At 43.3% G+C, this 7,071-nt stretch overlaps 1 pseudogene; it reads right to left on the reverse strand.

Moving 5' to 3' along the window:
- Positions 1-4,488: 4,488 nt before the first annotated feature.
- On the reverse strand, positions 4,489-4,646 carry LOC128406142 (uncharacterized; annotated as a pseudogene).
- Between the last annotated feature and the right edge of the window lie 2,425 nt (positions 4,647-7,071).

A 7,071-nucleotide genomic window follows, 5' to 3' on the forward strand; every position in this document is an offset into this window, starting at 1 on the left:
TAGTTGCACCAAATCACCGTAGTTCACTCTGAGCTCCAACAGATGTTTCGGAATATCCTTATAAATTTCCAACCTTGAATCTTGGATCTCTAAAGGCGTCTTAAAGTGCGCACTCAGAATCTTATCTCTTTCTTCCTTCGTTCTAAGGGAGATCAGACAGTCTCTCGACTTAATCTTCCTCCCTCCCTTTCCCAATCTGAATGCACTTACAATTTTAAAGTCCTTTTCTTCTTCCAGAGACCAAAATTCTGTGAATTCTTTTGTGAGGTACTCAATTAGATTTTCCTTATCAATTTCCGGTACAGATCTGATTCTCAGATTATTTTCCTTATTTTTCAATTCGATCATAGACAGCAGTGCCTGATGTTCCCCTATCTGTTTGCGCATAGGTTTGATTTCTCCTTGAACTTCTTCAACTTTCTGCTTTGCCTCCTCAGCTATTTTACGATTTGCAGTAGTATCTTCCACAAGCTTTCCAATGGTTTGTGCATTTAAATTTACTTGTTGGGTCAAGTTGTTGATACTTGCAGTATTTTGGTCTATCTTAGCTGACTGGTCAGTCACTTGTTTGCTTAAACCTTCCAATTTTTCCAAAATTTTGTTTAGCACTGCAGTAAAATCCCCTCCTGAGGCCATTCCTTCCGGCCTAGGTTGTTCTATATCTTCCACTTGTGCCACAGGAATCGTGGGAACAGATGATCTGCGTAGCTGAGAAGTCAAAGTAGTTTGCACTGTTTTTGCTTTAGCTGATCTTGTCCTTCCACTCATACCCCTTCTTATCTATGCGTCAAGGTCAGTCTCACAGTCTGTCTTTCTCATGGAAATCCCCAAATCCACAGATGGAAAATTCCCCCAGTAGGTTGCCAAACTAAGTTGTTCCACTAGAGGGACACTGTATTCAAGAATGTTCAAAAATGTCGCAGTTCATAAAAGTTACAAAGTGCCCTCTAGAAATTAAACAATATCCAGTTGCAAAAAGACCTTCAGGCTCCTCTTAAATCCTTTAGATTTCCACAGAGTTACTCTTTAACAAATTAGCTTGTCCCAGCAAGATGCGAGATACTAAGTGACAGTTCCAAAGCAGCCTTCAAATTCCAACCCTGGCAGCTCAGTAACCAGAGATTCAATATTTTCCAGTCCAAAAGTTCAAAGAATAGGTAAGAAAAAGCTGATTTTTCACCTCCTCCACCCCACAATAAGTTGAGGAGAGGTCTTAAACTTAATGTGAGAGTTTGAAACTTATTAACTCCAAGTCCGGGGCTTGGGTTCTTTTAAAAGTCTTTGCTTTGATCTTACAACAAAACCCGGGAGACGGACTTCCTGGTTGCGTCTCCCGCTTGTATGCCAGATTCGTAAATTTTAGCTTCTTAATCCTAATTCATTCCCCTACTCACGGGTTGAAGTTTGTAGCCGAATGGTTCCCAGGAAAAGGGTCAGCGCTCACCGACAGCAGCTTAGCGGCTTCACTCCGCAAAAAGAGCGATCGACTCACAGCACCGCGCCACTCCCGACACGATCCGGAGCCCCTTACGGGGTCCCTTCACGCAACAGGGGAGCGCTACAGGTGCCCGCCGAGTCCCACGACCACAGGCTATCTCCACCTGTGGGTTTCCGACGAGGGTCTCCGCTTTGCCGTAGCGGACGACCCGTTTCTGCGGAGCTTCCCCTTCACTAACGAAAGGGGACCGCCATTGCCGTTCGCGCCGCCCCCGGAAGTCCGGCAAAGAGGACATTTTGCATGCAAAGTTTATAGATGGCTTGTTCTGTATAACTTATGATGACAATGGTGCTGTAGCTATGTCTAATGTTGATTCTTGTTGTGTTGCACAAACTAACAAAGTTCTTCATGCAGGATGCATTCATGATGCACACAGAAGATTTTGTCACATGTCTTGGCAGGCACTGGCCAAGATGCCTGAGTTGGTTGAGGGTTTGAACATCAAACCCTGTAAGTTTCACATGAAATGTGTATCTTGTGCAGAGAACAAGGTAAAGGTTGCTCCAAAAGGCAAGGAGTCTAGCAGGCAGGCTTCCAAACCCTACCAGCTAATCCACGCAGACCTGGTTGGTCCACTTGCGCCCTCTTTGGCTGGAGCAAGGTACTTCATGGTTCTAATTGATTCTTTTTCCAGGTTCATTCATGTGTTTGTGCTCGAGCAGAAATCGCAAGCATTTCCAAGATTCAAGGCATTCTGTGCTTGGTTGGAGAATGTTCACAGTAAACGTATCGGCTGTCTCTTTACTGATCGAGGTGGGGAATTCACTTCTCAGCAGTTTGAAGCTTTCCTGACTGAGAAGGGAATCCAGCATGACTTGTCAACGCCTAGATCGCCATGGATGAATGGACTTGCGGAGCGAGCAAATCAAACGTTGCTGCAAGGGCTGAAAACCTTGTTGCATGATGCCAATCACCCTGATAAGTATTGGGGGGAGGCTCTGTCGACTTTTGTTTACACTTATAATTGCAGATTGTCATCAACTATTGGTTGTACTCCCTATGAGAAGATGTTTGGTAAGAAACCTCACGTCAAGCACATGAGAATCTTTGGTTCTGACATGTGGGTATACACCCAACAGAGCAACAAGCTTGGGAAGCGTGGGGCACATGGTTTGTTCATGGGGTACGAAAAAGGTGCATACAGGGTATGGATGACTGACACTAAGTCCATTAAGTTCACAAAGAGTGTTGAGTACAATCCTAAGTGGGGGAGAAATGTGGGAATTTTCCAGAGTTACCCAGAGGAAGATGAAGGTGATGTGAAAAAAACAGATGATGCTGAGGAAGCTGAGGAAGCTGAGGATGATGATGATGATGATCAGAGTTCGGATTCCAGCTCAGTGGGTGGCGCTGCTGCTGATGTCAGCGACAGTGATGACACAGCAGACTACAAGAGCGCAAAGGCCTCAGTCAGACCATCTGATGAGTCTGACAATGAACTGGAAGAACCACTGTTCACCATTGGTCACTTTTCTCCTAAGAAGGAGGAGATGAGTCCAGAAGACTTGCGTCTAGTACGCAGATCTGAAAGGGCGACCAAAGGCAGACCTCCAAAGAGATTTGCTGATGAGTTTGCTAAGACGGCAACTGCTGTTCTTAGTAGCTCAGAGAAGGTGTGGGAACCTTCAAGCTTCAAAGAGGTTCAGGAGTTAACCTCTAAAGATGCTGAGCCTTGGCTTAATGCCATGAAGGCTGAAGTTGATTACTTGAATAGGAACCAAACTTGGGAACTGGTACCAGTAGTCCCACGGATGAGACTGGTTGGCAGCAAATGGGTTTTCAAGGCCAAGATAGACCAGAATGGCAAGGTTGTCAGACACAAAGCCAGATTGGTTGCCAGACGTTTTTCTCAGGTACCAGGACAGGATTACCATGAGACCTACTCTCCCACCGTCAAATATGAGAGCATTCGACTGATGCTCAAGATTGCTGCGGAGGAGAAACTGCATGTTTCCCATCATGACATTAATACAGCTTTTTTGTATGGAATTTTGGGGGAGGAGCTGTTTGTGCTTCCACCTGATGGAATGCAGATACAGAAGGGAATGGTCTGTAAACTCCGGAAATCCTTATATGGTCTCAAGCAGAGTGCCAGGTGTTGGAACACAAAACTCACTGAGACGTTGCTTTCTCTAGGTTTTCACCAGGGCAAGGCTGATCCGTGTGTGTTTGTCAAGGAGGAGGGGCAAAACAAACTGTATTGTTTATGTTTTGTTGATGATCTTCTGATGTTTTGGAAGAATCAGGCTTTGTACCAAAGCACCCTAGCTTAGTTGAAGGAGCACTTTGACATGAAGGATCTTGGTGAGGTATCCAACTATCTTTCTCTGCAGGTGGAGAGGGACCAAGCAGGTAATTTTCTGGTACACCAAACACAGAAAATTGCTGATGTATTAACCAGGTTGAATTTGGTTGATGCAAACCCAGCAGACACACCGATGGTGACAGGTTACCAGGTAGGTAGTACTGCTGAAGCGTTTTCTGACACTACGCTGTACAGATGCATTCTAGGCAAGCTGAATTTCATCGCTAGATGTTCAAGACCTGACATAGCTGTAAGCACTAATCTGCTTAGCAGACATGCTAACAATCCTACTGTTCAGGATTGGAAAGCTCTGAAACGCATAGTCCGCTATTTGAAAGGGACTTTACACTACAGGCTGAGGTTCACCAGTCAGAAGACTGGAGGTCTTGAAATCTTTGCAGATGCAAGTTTTGGAAGTGACACCACGGATGGTACAAGCACTTCTGGAGTATGCTACGTGTACAACCACTGTCTGTTTGACTGGTTGTGCAAAAAGCAGACGACAGTTAGCCTAAGTTCCTGTGAAGCAGAACTCAATGCTCTGTCATTTTCACTCATGGATTGTGAATGGTTGATGCAACTGTTTAAGGACATCAGAGTTTCTGTGAAATGTCCTATACAAGTGTATCAAGACAATAGATCCTGTTTGGCTTTGCTGAACTCAGAGAGTTGCAAGCAAAGAACCAAGTACTTGCAGATTAAGCTACATCGTGCAAGAGAGTGTATTCAGAAAGGACTCATTCAGGTGTCCTACATGGCAGGAAATGAAATTCCTGCTGATCTGTTGTCTAAGGTTGTTAACAGATACTACACTTGATCTTAGCCAAAAGGCCGAGAAGCGATGGCAATCGAAAACTATGGACAAAGACGTCCTAACCTACGTATCACAGTTCAAGATCATCCTGCTCCAAGAAACCTGGATGCAAAATCCTTTTGAACTACACAATTATTTTGCTTTCCATTCCTGTGCCTCAATCGGCCCAAAAGGCGGAAGACCGGCGGGAGGTCTGAGCACCTTCGTATCGACAGATCTAGGAACCTCCCCTATTCAATTGAAAATCGAAAAAAAATGGATTTTGGCTGTTAAAATATTCTCTACCCACTTTAAGATCATATGCATCAATGTTTATATTCACCCACTTATGAAACAAACTGATCTTAAAAACATCTGGAACGAACTGGAAGACTGCATTCTCCTTCTCTCAAACAAGTTTCCCTCTGCCTCCTTAATTATTGGTGGGGACTTTAATGCAAGGCTAGGCCACTCAGACGAACAGCTAATGAACGAAAGTGGAATGGGTCCCCTAAATGCTAATGATGAACATTGGCCCCTATTCAGGCGTCATTCACTTGACCCAGTTACCAATTTTGCTGGTACATGTCTTTTTCTAATGGCATTTAGATTAAACCTTGTTATTTTAAATGGCCTCTCCTCGGGAGACTGCCCTGGCCAATTTACTTATTGGTCAGGCTTAAGGCATTCTGTTATTGACTACATCCTTGTCTCCCAAGAACTCTTTGATGAATATATTGAATTTACTGTAGATATAAGAACCGAAAGTGACCATCTACCCCTAAATCTTAAAAGGACTGAATTTTGGGAACCCTCTAGATGTGGGCTCGCCCCACAGACACCTGATCCTAATGTTCTACAACAAATAGGCAGATCCAGAACTAAATGGTCCCCTTATGTTAATAACAATTTTAGCATTTGGACACAATCAATGGAAGGTCAACTCCTCTGGGCTGATCTGACCTCCAACAACACTGAAGAGACCTCCCCAATTGACCATTATAACACTTTAATCCGAAAACTCCAACCGTTATTGTCAAGACTCAGGAGACCTAACCACAATGAGTCCCCTACCAACAAAAAATGGTTTGACCGCGAATGCATCCAGGCAAAACTTATACTCAGGGAATGCTTTAAGGTCTTCCAGCAAAATCCTAACCCTATCACCAAATTAGAGTTACAACTTAAAAAAAAGAACTACAAAGAGTTACTAAAAACCAAAAAAAGAACCGCAAACTCTCTCATCTGGCAGGCCCTCATAAAAGCGTCAATAGAAAAAGACAATACCAACTTCTGGAAAATTATATCCAGTCAAACCAAAGCTCCTAACGAGGGCACAATAATCCCTGCAAATGTATGGGAAGAGCACTATAAAGTGCTGTTTAGGGAACATCGTCCTTCTGCGCTGCTTAACATTCCCTTAGATAATGATACACCATGGCCCCCAACATCTGAAACTGAAATCACTTCGTTAATTCTACAAATGAAATCTGGCAAAGCCCCAGGAAGTGATTTCATTGTCGTTGAACTTCTGAAAGCGCAAATAAACTGGTGGGCCCCGGTTCTTGCAAATCTATTTTCATATGTAGATAAGACAACTGAAATCCCTAAAGATTGGGGACTGGCTATAATTGTTCCTATATTTAAAAAGGGCAACCCCTCTGACCCATCTAATTATAGACCAATCAGTCTTCTGAATGTGATCTGCAAACTTTATACAAAACATCTATGCCTAAAATTATGTGAATGGTTAGATCATAATGACTTGCTAGAAATTGAACAAGCAGGGTTTACATCTGGACGTTCCACCATAGATCACTGCTTAGTGTTAGATTATTTTGTCTATAAGTATGTGAAACATTGGAAAAAATCATTGTATGCGGCCTTTGTGGACCTAAAGGCAGCATTTGATTCTGTATCCAGGGGTAGGCTCTGGGCCAAATTGGCCAATATGGGTATTAACAGAAGGTTATTACTTCTGATGATTAAGCTTCATGAGAACAATACCCTCCAGATAAGACTCGCACAGGACGGCAGACTCTCTAAAGAAATCCCAGTTCAAAGAGGAGTTAGACAAGGATGCCTATTAGCCCCATTTTTATTTAACATCTATGTTAACTCCCTGGTCACATGTTGCCGTGAAATCGAAACCCACCCCCCCGTGTTCTCTAACGGCAGAAAAGTACCAGTTTTAATGTATGCGGATGACACTGTTCTTCTCTCTCAAACCAAAGTGGGTCTGAAACGTGCCTTAGGAAAGTTTAGTGACCAATGTAACACTGAACTGTTAACAATTAATTTTGCCAAAACCAAAATTGTACATTTTAACTGCTCCTTCAGGAAAGATAATTGGAGCGTAAAGGGAAACGCCATTGAACAGACTAAGACCTTCCAATACTTAGGCATTACTTTCTCTTATAATGCCAAATTGTCAACACACCTGACCACATCAGCTATATCAGCAGGAAGAAGTGC

The sequence above is a fragment of the Podarcis raffonei genome, chromosome W, assembly GCF_027172205.1.
Source record: "Podarcis raffonei isolate rPodRaf1 chromosome W, rPodRaf1.pri, whole genome shotgun sequence".
NCBI classification, from domain to species: domain Eukaryota; kingdom Metazoa; phylum Chordata; class Lepidosauria; order Squamata; family Lacertidae; genus Podarcis; species Podarcis raffonei.